Source organism: Microchirus variegatus (assembly GCF_963457635.1).
Source record: "Microchirus variegatus genome assembly, chromosome: 8".
Classification (NCBI taxonomy): domain Eukaryota; kingdom Metazoa; phylum Chordata; class Actinopteri; order Pleuronectiformes; family Soleidae; genus Microchirus; species Microchirus variegatus.
The window spans coordinates 24937441-24951836 of NC_139809.1; the positions used below are offsets into that span (position 1 = coordinate 24937441).

At 43.1% G+C, this 14396-nt stretch overlaps 1 protein-coding gene across 1 annotated transcript in view; it reads right to left on the reverse strand.

The window, feature by feature from the left end:
- Nucleotides 1-14396, reverse strand: part of LOC310930307 (neural-cadherin-like) — a gene marked incomplete at both ends in the record, with an annotated part of 101715 nt that overhangs the window by 70369 nt on the left and 16950 nt on the right. The window lies entirely within an intron of this gene.

Here is a 14396-nt window from a genome sequence, read left to right on the forward strand (position 1 = left end):
CAGACACCCAAGTTCCCATGAGATACAGCCTCAGCCGCAGTCTCATCTACCAAGTCTGTGCAAAACTCCCTTGATCTTCCCACGGGGGCCAAGGGATGATGCCTCGTGGCTGCATGCATTTTGTCACCTGCACACTGCCTCATTGGGGAGGCAATAAGAAGATTCCAAGAATCCAATTACCAACTCAGTCACCCTGAGCTGGAGCAGACAGCATGAGTGCACAGCAGCTCTGAGGGAGAACCTGTGTACAACTGCATTGCAGTCTATATGACAAGAGCACAGCGTGCTGATAGGAGGAGATTGTTATCCACATTAAATACCATGACACGACCTGGAAACTGTGCATAAAAAACTTCTTACACTGTCAGAGGCTCGATGTAGGGCACTTTTTGTGTAGCATCTATTCCTGCAGAAGTAGAGCATTGTGGGCTTAGACACTATTTCCACAAATATTGACTGTGATCTTGTGTCAACGTGGCATGAAGGAATGTCAGAAGAGCTGCCAACCAGTTCAGTAGGCTGCAATCCACAGAGGCCATCTGCCTCGCCCCAGAGAGGAAACCCCCGCTGCCAGGACAAACGCACAGACATATGCACACACAGATTCAAACACAAGCACAAGGATTTGACACACAGGCAAGTTGTGTTGCCACACCCAGACATGTTTGCACACTTGAGAGAGCTGACGCGTCTCATCACATGTCTCTCTCTTGCTCCCTCTCTCTCCTACATACACACACACTCACACACTCTCTCTATCTTACACACACACTAGTACACACTTAAGCACAGAGGTAATTTACCCAAGGGCTAAAAGTGACTATGGATTTCAAATCCTATTATGTAAAAGGTCTCCTGTGTTTGACCACAGGCTATAAATGGACTTTTAAATCTAAGACAAACGCAGCAGGGGTTTGCGATGCATCATTTCACTGAGGGCTGAGTCAACAGGTGTGCTTTTACTGTGGAAAAAAAAAAACGACTTAGGTCAACAACTTGTGTCTTGTTGTGTCAAAATGTATGAAACCAGGGTTAATTTAACTCATTTTCTACAGATCAACAATCAAGCTGCCTGTGATCAATATCTCGTTTTTCAATTTCTCATCAGCCATTCAACCCATCCTGGTCTCTGATTGGTCATCGCAGACTTGAATATAATTTCCTGCATGATGGAAATGTGACACCTGTCGACTGACGATCTGGAGCCAATTAGCGGCAATTACCAGTGACTTGTAAAACCTGTCAGTGAGTGGACTATCGGGCTAATAATCTTCATTAAAAACTGGCAGATCAAATGAACTAAGATTTAGTGTCTCTTCAAAGTCAATTATAGACAAAAACCTGGAGTTGTCAACAAGCAGTTCAAGCAAACAGCAAACGATATAAAGTCTTAAAACAGTAGCAATTGCTGTAATAAATCTTTCACAGTACCAAGAGTTCGCTCAAATGAGTTGGAACTTAGAAAAACAGCTGCTGAGATCACAATTCCAATTTCTTTTTTAACTGGCTTACAGTTACAGTATGTTGCATTTTGATGGAAAATACAATGTGCTGTGACTAGTTCTGGAGTGTCCACAGCTGAAACACAATAGCCATAAAGTGTGTGACAGCTTCTAAAAGGATTGTTAGAGAGATAATAACAGAGGGTGGAAGAAGCGAGAGGAGAGAATTAATCTAGGCTTCTGCTTAAGCTTTAAAGTTGCTCTGCTGAGAGAAAAGTTCTGACTTGCATCCAACGATAGTTGGTTTTGGATAAATGGCCACAGTATCGTAGGGCCAGAGAAACTCATCAATGTTTAGATGCTATCTCCTTATATGTCAACAGCGGCAGTTTAGGCGATTTAAGCCAGATCATCCTGCCTCACAAGACGGAAGATTCCTTCGATGATGAATAATGAGAAAGGATAAAGGTTCCTTTGCAAAGCAGAGGGGTTTAAAAGGCACTTAATCAAAAAGAAATCAGAGCTCCAGCACTTAACATTTAGTTGACTATCAAATCTTTGCGGGCAGCCTTGCCAGATACATTCCTTGCCTCCTGCTTGTTGGTGTCTTTCCCAGCCATGTCTCTGTGGTAATGGTAGTGATGATTTTACAAGGCTCCATCTAATTAGCTTGTTACAAAGAGACTAATCAGAGGCACGGCAGATAATTAGAGCCTATCAGCTCTGGAATGATAATGAAGAATGTTTTAATGTGTGTGTGTGTATTAGTGTGTTTGTGAGGTGAGAAGCCAACCCTGTGGACGAGCAAGTCAGAGTATGCACTGTAGCCTATGTGCTGAGGCTGCAAACATGTACAACAACTGGGGTGTTAAGTGGCGAGTGGCTGACAGGAATGCCCAATGAGCACAAAAGTGACACAATCAGCTTCACCTGACTGGGACAAAGGATGCGATCAAATCACTGAGCAGTTAGCTTGCTGGCTGCACTGTTTTTTTAAAAGTCTAATGTGCTTTTTCCACTCTGTGTGATGAAATGCTGGTTTATACTCTGCACCACAATCCCATAAGAATAGGAGCATCTGCTGGGATACTAACATAATAATGAATCATAAAGGTGGCTGACAGGAGTGCAGTGTGGTAGGCTAAGGCTCATTGAGTAAAAGGAGCTTGCTGGGTTTGCATGTGTGTGCATGTGAGTTGCGTGTAAGCATATGTGTTGTATCACTGTGAGCCATTCTGTTGATGTTTCCTGATGTTAATCCTTTCCTTTGGGTAGTTGCTATATAAAGCTGCTAAGTGGCTTGCTGGTATGAAAAAATCAAAAGTTGGTCTCAAGTGCTTCTGTGCACATATACACTGCCCACAGTAGAAGGACACTGAGTGTATGTGGGAAGGAGATGAGAGGAAACCAAGTGAAGAAGAGAGGCACAAAGACAGAAACACATATATCCACAGAGTGAGAGAGAGAGAGCGAGAGAAAGAGAGCATGGAAGAAGAGGCAGTGTGGAGGCAAATGTATTGTGTGATGCTTAACAGGAAACACAAAAGAACACAAGGGAAGCACGGCGAACAACAGCGGCTGCTGAGTACGTCCATGTTTGGAAAGAGAACATACAGTCACAGAGAAAAGGCCACAGGAGGAGAAAATGAAGATAGAATATACATCATAATTAATAACACCGGGTTTTTCATATGGATCCCTTGTTCCTCCTTCATCCAATGAGGAAAGAAATTAAGATACAAATATTTCTGTGTGTAATTAAACAAATTGCGTTTGCAAGCATAAATATCAATGACCCGTGCGAGACATTGAATTTCAGGGGTGCTTTTTTCATTGCCGTGCGAATGGAAAGTGAAAGTCAGCTCAATGGGGAAGTGATGAGGTATATTAACCAAATGTTTACGGTGTTAAGGAGGTTCTATTCCAAGCCAACCACCTGTCCATCTCTGCGCTTCAATCTGAATGTGAAGTGGTCAGCAGGAGATCAACATGCTACAAGCACAGGGACTCTGTCGTGGCTCAGACTGGCAGACACAGTCAGTATGTGAACACACATGCAGGCATTTTCATCCCAGAGTAATTAAAAAGAGGTAGCTGTAGGTGTATTTTACTCTCAGAATCTGCAGAAAAGCCCATTATTTTTCTATTACCACTCGTGACTGCAAACAATCTGTGACTGATGTTGACATGATTGTGGAAATAAACATAAAACCATAGAGTATATGTGCAATACTGATGTAGCATCTGTAGCCTCAGTATCAGATAACATTTCACCATTCACTCCGCCCCTTGTCTCTGTGTCATGACTTAAGCTTCAATATTTTTAAATGACCCCATAACTTTCCTAATGTGCCTCCAAGTCACATTAGGAAAGTTGCATGTAAATATTCACTGTGTAATTCATTTTGTCTTCAGTCTAAATGAAGGAGTCGCTCCCACTCAGCTTACACCACTTGCCAGATATATTGGACAATTACACAAGCAAGATACAATTAAGACAGAAAAATACAGCTACACTACATGTAGATAAATGTGTCTAGCAAGCAAAGCTTACAATTAGCTACATGGAGCCAAGCAGAAAAAAGATCCACAGAGCAGCAATTATTCTGGTAATATATCTATGCTCAGTTTATTACTGTAAGCATTAAACATTTTATTATTACCTCCACAAAAGAGATAATGTTTTTGCCGGCATATGTCTGTTTTATTAGCAGCATAACTCAAAAAGTAAAGGATGGATTTGTGATAACATTTTCTGGGGATGTAGGTAGCTTTGGCAGAGGTTTGCATTCTAGTGATACATTATTATGCTTACTCAAATGCATGTGTGAGTCAGGTCAAACCACTGATGGATGGACGGCTGCTTCTCTCATATTGGACCTCAGAGAGCAATAACTTCTTCTCCAGTGGGATACATTTTTATTGTACTTCCTAACTACAGTAGTCATTCAATCACTTTTGTTTTTTTGCTTCGAAATGAGAAAAATGTACCTTATTCACTTCAACTCAATCACATAAAAGAATATTCAGAGAGAGACATAATGAACTTTGAAGCAAAGTAATCACGCTGTTATGAGGCTTATCATTTCCTGTAAAGTAGAGGTAATTAAAATGTAACCTTTACCTTTTGATGCTAAAAGGATTGACACTGTGTTGGTGGCAACAAAAGGAAACATGTCCCTAAATGTGTTCCCATGGTGCAAATGTGTTTTTTTTCTGAAGGTCTGGCTCACTGAATCAAAACACCATCGTCTCATCATTCTTAAGTGATAGAATCTGCTTTTGAACCACAACAACAGTCACTGCGAAGCTGTAGGTTGTTAACAATGGTCATTTGAGTGTAACTCATCTGAGGTCACATGAGGCTGAATGAAAGTTGTTTTTGTCTCCTGGGAAAAGTTGAAAGAGCAGCACTGTGAGTGGGGGCTAGGTTATGCCGCAGACCTGATGGTTACTCATTTTTGACATAGATGGCTTCCTTCACTCCCGTTTCAAATCATCAGTCTTCTCTGTCCAAAATGTGCACATTTGTATCCTCGAAAGAGTCTCCCTTTTCCTGCAGATGCATGCAGACAGCTCAGTCCTGTTCTGGGGAGTTGGTTCTCCTCTGTTGACCCATGTAAGGTTTTAAGGGTTGTTTAGTTTCTCCACTATATAGGTCAGTCCATTCCTCACTGCAGTGGGATGCATAAACCAAGTTACTCTTCTGGGTGTGATACGTGCAGTCTTTGGGGATGAACCATTCATGTCTCAGGGTGTTGCTGGGTTTGAAAAACACAGGAATGTGATACTTTGTGGAAATCCTCCTTTCAGATACTCCAGACACACATGGAATAACAATGTTCCCACAGGTATACTGTAAATATGGGGACTTGGCTTGACTTGTTCTTATGCGTGTCCTTTTTCTCTTTATCGTCCACTGTATTGGTGCTATTCCTCCTGGCCATGGTGACATTTTTCACAATGGGGTGAAAAGCTGGGATCTCAGCAGTTTTAGGTGTTGGTGTTCCTCCTGTTGACCTTGGATATGAATGGACATGTTGTCATCTCTGTGCCACCTATTTCTGATCACCTCTAACTCATGTTCCAAAGGATGGTGCTATAAATACTGGTCTGTGTTACCAGTGGCTTCCTGTGATTTCGTTGTCCATGTTCTGTCATGTCAGGTTAGTTCTATAGCAGAGGGCTTTGTCATGTAGCAGCTTTTGTCCTTCAGTTTCCACTGTTTCCATAATAGGGACGCATTTGAAATGGAAGGTCACATCATTGTATATAATGGTTTAATCCAGTTCTGGTTTTAGTCCACTGAGCCCTAACCCAGTCCATAGAGTTTTTAACATGGTTGGTGATGTTCTCCCCATCTGTGTTAAGTTGTACCACTGGCATGGTGCAAGGGAAGCCTGTGATTTTACTGACTTTACCCCCATATATGATATCAAAGCTTGAGGTTCCAAGGGACGATTGACTCGATGACAGGGCACTCATGGTGGAGGGTCCACTCCCGGACTTTCCCACTCACTCACAACCTCTACCCTAATAGGGGTATGGTGACCACAGCATGGCCACACTCCATGCACTCCCAGACACGGGGATGGCGCGGCTGCTTCCCAAATATCTTCGTACCACAAAAAAATTAAAACTGTTGGCTGCTTCTGAGTCTCATAATTTTCCTTGTTTTGGTCTTTTGATTAGCTTCATTTCAGCTTGGTCTCTATGCTGGTAGGCAAGTACCAAGTTAACCCTTCACCCAAAACAGTTTCAAAAACTTCCAAGGCAGACTGAAAATAATAATGAACAAAAACCTGTTCCTTTCATATCACAGACGTCACACACGAGTAATATTATCACAGAATAATGGTGTCATTTGCGGTGAAATTTTTACTTACAAATTACAGCCATGAGCGAACCGCATGGGATTAAGATCACGGATATCCTCCACAATTATTACATATTGCGAGAGATCCCCAGGTAATACTAATCCAATGCGAATAGGGCTTATGGGGCTTGGAAGGCTCATACGTGCTGGCCTTTCTGAGTAGAGCAATGACTTTCGAATGGCTGTCAGCTGGGTTTAGGACCAATGTGCATCATCCTATGTCTGGAAGGATGTTAATATCTTCATTCTTGATCAGTGTCTTATTTTCTTGGATGGTGAGGTTGGAATGGGGTGTCTTAGTGTTGGATAGAGCCAATGTTACCTTAAACCTGGGCTGTAACCTGGAGTTACGAAGCACTGGACACACAAACTTTCACAAGTGAAGAAGCCTCTTGATTGAGAGGTAAAACATCTTCCAGAACTCGAAAGGTCCTGCAGCTAGTAATTTAATGACTTCGGTGCACCACTGAAAATGCCAATGGCAACAGAGTGCAAGACAAGATGAAAAAGCCAGAATTGCATAAGCAGAGTTTTTTTTACCACAGCTGTGATAATTCCAAATCCTTTCACATTTTCACATGGATAATACTATTTCTAATGGCTCTACACTAAAAGTACCAGAGCAAAACCAATGAGTAAATAAGTACAACACCAGTATCCTGAAACTGCACCACAGTAAATGAGAGCTGTAATTTTTGTTGCATTTTTGATTCCCTGAGTGCTTTCCCTGCTGTGACAAGTCAAAATGTCTGCTGTAAAAGTCTATTGTTGTAAGACTGTAATTTTTGTCTGCAATAAAATGTGCCTCTGCCTCGTGTTTTTGTAAAAGAAAGCTTGTAAGCTGTTACATGTTGACCAGACATCATATGAATTTGAACTGACAGAAGAGAGATTTTAAAAAAAATAAAAAAATAAATACATCCATGATGGAAACGTTAGTCACTTTAATAGTGACTCATCATAGTCTGCAAGCCATAACAAAGAGGATACACAATTGCCACAATGAGGTCAGAAATGTCATGTCATGTCATGAAAAACAGTCCTTATTCCTTCCACTGTGTTGAAAATGTTTAGATTGAGCCCAATAACAGGCAAGATACTGCAATAATGTGAGTGTCATTTGGCCATAAACGTCCAAATTTGCTGTGGTTCAAGAGGTTTGTCACGGGTGAAATGTGAACATGGGAGGTTGAGGAGACTGCTAAATATCTTAATATGTATTTTACTCTGCACTATGTGACGCCTGCAGGGTCCAATCCAAACTTTCCTCTCCTGTTCCTTCTTGTCTCCTCTACTCATTTCTCTCTGTCCCCCTACTGTCAGTGGAGGTAAACAAACACTTACATACATGTGTAAATGCGACTCAGTTAAACTTAGCAGCTTTACTGTGGGAAGAGTCTCTCTTTGTGAGTGATAGAAGCACCAGCATGTGCAACAGCAACATCTGTCAAGTGTGCAGATGAGTTTAGATGTTGCACCTTAAGTTTTGGTAGTGTTATCCGTTAACATATTCGACTTCCTGTTCCTGAGAAGTTGTCATTCACACGTTTGTAATTTCCATAAACAGTAGGTCAACCCTCGTGTTAAATACAGTAACATTCAGACATTAATAACATACTGACACCTCATTTTACCAGTGAACCACACAGGCTGACTGAATTAAATACAGCGGTCATTACAATGTATGTTATGCAGCATCCACATCAACATGCATAACTGCAAGCACACCTACCTTTGGCACCTCATCACATTTGTTAGACTTCAATGCATGCTCATCTTTCTTTTTTTGCTAAGATTGGCAAAAGTGATTTTAAAAGAGGAAGCGGTGGATGGTCTCTTTGATGAGCAGAGGATCATTCATGTGAGAAAAAGATGTAATTCAAAAGTTGTTGAAGTGTTGGTTTATAATTTGTTTTCAGTAATTATTATTTCAGGAAATAACTACTTCATCCAACAGATTATTTGTCATGCATGCTTTTCTTTCTCTTTTGTGCCAAATTAAGTACAAGCTGTGTCAGCCATGTTGGCTTTCACTGCCCTGCGTGCAATTTGAGTTTGAAATATTGATTAATTGATTGTTGGCTTTTCATGTTGAAAGTGTTTTTTTTTTGTAGATTTTTCTAGTCACAAAATGTGTTGGTGGTGATTTGGAGCCCACTTCGTATCTATTACATTTGCTAAGACATTACTGATGTTGTGTTGTGACACGCTCTTAATCCACCTTGACCTACGTGTCATACATTATAACTGCCACGGCAACAGGATCATTCCAGTGATCAACACCAAAAATATCTTGGGCAAAATTGTGTTAAAACCGTGTTATTTATGACAGTTAATCAGTGCTTATATGACAAGGAGCATTACAAGCATAAACCCAGCTTTGACCCCACAATGTGAGAAAAAAGGTCTCTACCTTACGAAATGCCTTTCTGGGGGATTAGACAAGGTGTTAGATTAGATGATTGATCAGTTGGTTGGATTTTTTTTTTTTTTTTGCTGCTGTGGTAATCCAACATGATGAAATTGTATCAGCTGAAAATCTGACGACAAATGACCAAATACAGGCAAAATTGATTAGTATTTATTTATGCAAGGTTGACTTATTTATTTAAGTCAACCTTGCATTTGTCAAGTAGCTTTAGAGCTACCCAGTAACCTTGAGCAAATGACTGAATGAAGGCTTTGTGGTGATAAAAACAGAAATGCTATATGAAGTCCAAGTACAATCTCCTGTACTGAGGTGTTTGGTTTGAACAGGTAGATGTTGTCACCTGCTGGCTCTAGGCCTGCCGCACCTCCACCGGTGCCCATTATGCTAGCTGCGGGGTCATCAGCCGGGGACCACCATTCACAAATGTTTCGCCCCTTAACCCGGAACATCTCCTGGTGGCGGGGCAGTGAACAGGGACGTCTCCCAGTCACCCCCCGCAGCTAGCCTTTCTCAGGAGTTGCTCACTCCCCACGCCTTGTCCCGCCTCCTTAGCCAAAGCCAGAAACTTGCCTTCTCTGCCTCCTCAGCCAGCTCCTTGGTGGCTTTGTGTAGCTCCTTGCCCCTCAGCCCTAGCTCTTTAAGTAGGCGAGTTGTTGAGCTTCCCACAAATCCCCTGGTGCCCACTTCCACTGGGAAGAGTCGTGTGTTCCAACCATTCTCCCTGCATTCTGCTACTAGGTCGGTATACTTCGCCCTCTTCCTCTCATGGGCTCCCTCCATCCCCTCCTCCCATGGCACGGTCAGCTCTACCAGTAGCGCAGACCTCTCTGCCTTGGTCCACAGCACCATATCGGGCCTTAGTGTTGTGCTGCAGATCTCTCCTGGGAAGTGGAGCTGCCTGCCCAAGTCCACCTCCATTTTCCAAACCATGCCTGGCAACAGGAGGATGGATGCTGGTCTCCTACTTGCAGTTTCCCCCACTACCCCTTCCCTAAGAAACTGGGTCCACTGTTGTATGCCCGGCTGGCTCCCCTTGCTCCCCTCTTGCCTTTTCCTCTCTACCACCTCTGCCACTTTCCTCAACACCTGATCGTGCCGCCATCTGTACCTGCCCTGAGAGAGCGCGGTCTTGCATCCTGAAAGGATGTGTTGCGGATGAATGAGTTGGCCTTTGCTTCCAGCTTGCTCACAGCCGATGAAGTCACTTCGGACAGCTTCAGCGGCCACATCACCCTTGGATACAGTGTGAAGTTGAAACACCAGACCTTGTACTTTCCGGGTAACTGGCTTGAATCAATTTTAGCCAGGCCTGCTGTAAGCTGCTGCAGTATGGTCTTTCCCATGTCCTTGTCTGAAAGGCTGGATGTATATTGCCTCCCCAGACTCCGAATGGGCTGATCTGCGATGAGTGGAATGTTTTCCCCGCCAATGGTAAAAGTGACCCTGTCGTTCCGCACCCCTTTCCGCAGGGACAGGCTCCTTGACTTCCTTGCTTTGAACTTCATCCTAGCCCAAGCGATCAACTCATCCAGCCTCCGCATGAGTCTGGATGTGCATGGGGCCGTTTGGAGCAAGCATGTGATGTCATCCATGTAACTCCTTAGTGGGGGGAGTTTCCGTCCTGTGGGTAGGCGGGCTCCTCCCACCACCTGTCTTGCTCCAATCAGGATGACTTCAAAGGCTGTGATGAAGAGGATGGGGGAGATGGAACATCCCATCGCGATCCCCACTTCCAGTTGCTGCCAGCCAGTGGTGTAGTTTGGCACTGTGAAGCACATGTGCAAGTCCTGGAAATAGCTCTTCACCATGGCCCTGATGCTTTCTGGGATATAAAAGAAGTCCAAGGCGAACGCAATGAGGCTGTGTGGCACTGACCCGTAGGCGTTTGCTAAATCCAGCCACACAACGTGCAGGTCTTTCTTTTCCCTTTTGGCAGACTGAATCTGCTCCCAGATCATGGAGGCATGTTCCACACACCCAGGGAAACCTGGGATCCCGGCTTTCTGGCAGCTGGTATCGATGTAGCCATTCTCCATCAAGTAGGAAGTCATTCTTCTCGCCATTACTGAGAAGAAGATCTTCCCCTCAACATTCAGTAAGGCTATGCTTCTGAACTGCTCGATGGTCTTGGAGTTCTGCTCTTTCGGGATGAAAACTGCCACTGCTCTCTGCCACTGTGAGGGGACGGTCTGCTTGGTCCAAACTGTTCTCAACCTTACGTAACCTTTACCTTTACGCAACCTTGTGTAAACAATATAATACTGGATTAATTTGATTCGTTGAGTCACCATTTTACTTGACCTGCAAGGATTTTATAGCATGGAAATGTGTGATGTCTACATACGTATTAATGAAGTTACTATTACACAAAGTCTGCTTGTTTTGAGTGGAGCTGTTTTAACAGCCTGCAGGCCATCACCAAAGAGCTACACAGCTACAAGATCTGTTTGGTTTTTAATTGTGTAACTGCTTTTAATTACCATGTTTGTTTACTTTGGAGCGGTGCTTGAGAATATACAGAACGGCTATATTCTCTGTGTTGACAACGTTCAACAAGTGTTCTTGTTTTTCATTGTCAGATATCCGCAAAGGGTTTCACATCGAGCTGTACATCAACTTGACCTCAAACACAACTGTAGAATTACTATGTTAAAGACATTTTCTTTCCCTCCCTCTCCGTGTCCTTTGTGGGGAAAAAAGGATTGAGCCTTGACTCCTAATAATCAATATGATGCTGATGAAAAAGGACCTGGTTGTACCTGCAATGGGAGTAATAGTTGTTCAAAATCAACTGCCTCAGTGCGTCATGTTATCTGCCAAACAAAGGTCTGTTGATCAGACCTACAGTATTAGTACAGCACTCCTCTCTGTCACACAAGGGACAACTTAACCGTGGCATTTCATACCATCACAAGTCACCCATTTGTGCAAGCACTTAGCACACCCTCAAGAACCTACATTTTTAAGTTAATGGAAAAGTGTCAGCAGTATTGAACAACAGAGTGGTCTAAGTCAGAATATGTGAATGACTAAAGGAAGTTTTTTTTTTCCTGCCAAGAATGGAGCATAGCTGTAGTTTGCTTTCAATGGCATGGTCCGTGTGATTATTATTATAGATGTAATGGAGTCAGTCACAGAGCAACATATAGTGGCATTGTTTGCAGTACAGTCCCACTACATAAGAGGACTTTAAACTTGAGTAAATGTACCTTGTTACATTCTGCCAGGTTATAGAGCAGTCAAGTTTTAAGAGTTATTTCAAGCATTCAGCACTCCCCATTTAATGCTGAAATCAAATCAATCATGCTAGTTGAATCATCAGCATAAATTTTACAAATGTCTATTTGACAAATCACTAAAAATGCATTTTGTATGCCTCCAATATATGACTTGTACAAATTGTCCCCCATAGGCAAAGTCACACAAAACTGTAATGAAGAAAGGAATGTAATGAAGGGAAACCCGGGACTCAATATCAATGATAATGCAGTGTCAGTTTTCCGTGGGACCCCCCCTGGACCTGACACACACAAACACACAAACGCACATACTTAAATGGCAAATGTAGCCATGAGAGGAAAGAGGAGTAAAAACAAACAGAAAGAAAGAAAAACCTTGCAAAACATGACTTGTTTTAGTTCATATAAAAAACATTTATCTCATAACAATGGTGTGCACTCCGACAAGAGCAAACCAAACAAACAGACACACAGTTACATGCAGGAGCGAGCTCTCACTAACGCGTTTCAAAGTCATGGGACCCAAACAGAGGCACGGTAAAGGTAAAAATGTGTATTTACTGAAAAAGAGTTCAGTCTGTGTAAGGCAGTCACAAGAGGCAAAGGTATCCACAACAGCAGGCTAAAAGGCAGAGTCAAAAATCTAATAACGCTCATACACACAGGAGATACATGAAGGAGAATGCCTGAAAGCTTGCAGGTTGCTGACAAGACAGTCTGGCAGAGAGTGAATGAGGTGAGACTTCTTACTGTGAGCTGAGGAGACGATAAAGAACAGGTGGAAACAATTGGCATACACTCATGGTGGCAGGAGTGAAGGAGGGACCAGCAGTGACACTAATTGAACACAAGTTTCAGGTGATGGTAATAGACAAACAAAATCCTTATTTAAAGGTCCCATATTATACCCTATTTCTCCAAGTTAAACTAGTTCCCTGGAGTCCTAATGAACATGTCTGTGACATGCTTTGGTCAAAATACCATAAGAATGAAGCACCACAGCAGTTCAATCACCCTGCCAAAACAGCCCTGTTCAGAACACTCTGTTTAGTTGTATCTCTTAAATAAAAAAAAAAAAGCAAAACGAAACTTATGGGACAGGAAATGACATCAGCCACAGAGGCTACTGGGAGCTAACAGCAGTTAGCATTTGGAAAAGTGATCATATGCAGGCTCTAGCAGGCACATTGCCGTCATGTATCCACTGGACAGATAAATCCTCTGATGCTGGAAATTTGTGTAGAATTCTGTGCTGCACTGTGGAGCCAAGAACTTTTTGCGGACTTTGCGGACTTACGGTGCTTTCACACCTACAGCATTGAACCAATGCTGTGGTTCGGTTCGTTTGCGTAGGTGTGAATGTAATCTCGGTCCACTTTATCCGCCCTACTTTGGTACGGTTCCTCTGGTTCGAAAGCATCCAAACCAAATGGGACGAAACGGTCTATTTTAATGCATTATGGGTATGAGATACGGGATAACCCTGGATTTCCACCGGACGCGGCTCAGTGGCGTGGTTTTGTGTCGTTCTCTGCCCAACTTCAATACCCAGCGGGCGCGTTAAGGCTGCTCAGCGCTGCCATCAGCGCAGCCTTGCGAGCCAGCCGTATTCACATAATACGGCTTCCACCGGCGTGCCCGGTGGAAATGGTCACATTGATTAGAGTGGCAGCGATTAGCTCCAGTGACCACGGCGCTTACATTCCGTGGCAGTGACGCGCCCAGTGGAAATCGGGGGTTAGCCCGGTTCCGGTGCAGATGGTCTTCGCGGTATTTTGGTTTGTTCAGAACTATGCATATGTGAAAGCAAACCGTACCCACGTCTGTTTGCTACATTGTAACATTTTTCTGAAAGTGAAAGTACCCTTACGGTTTTCGGATGTCGTTTCCCTCGGCAGCACTCTCCTGGACAAAGCGAGCTCCGCGAGACAACAATTCCAGGAATTTTGCTTCTTGTGATGGCCCAGTGAGAGCGGAAGTCAACATCGCATGTTTTATCTCCTGTACTTAGACTGAGGAGGACTACAAAAACATGAGTGAGTCATCTTTTTTCGCGACTGATAGGACCTCCAGTTTCCCAAATATAAGGATTTAAATAATTAAAAAGTTGATTTTGCATAATATGGGACCTTTAAGTGTCACCTTAATACTTGGTGCTGGAAGTATAAACAGTTTGCAGAGCAGTGTCTGTCTCACTACCCAGAGTTGCTAATGTTGAAGTCATGGTGGTATGATGATGTTGGGTGGTAACAGGCACAACGACATTGTCCAGGAGTTCAATTTGAGCCGAAAAGTATTTGCGCTAAATACACAAACGTGATTTGATTGGCTAGCACCTGTGTTGGTATATTTGAATGACATGTTTTGATCGGCCGATGATTGCGTTGGTGCTTGGAAATTGTTTTTCA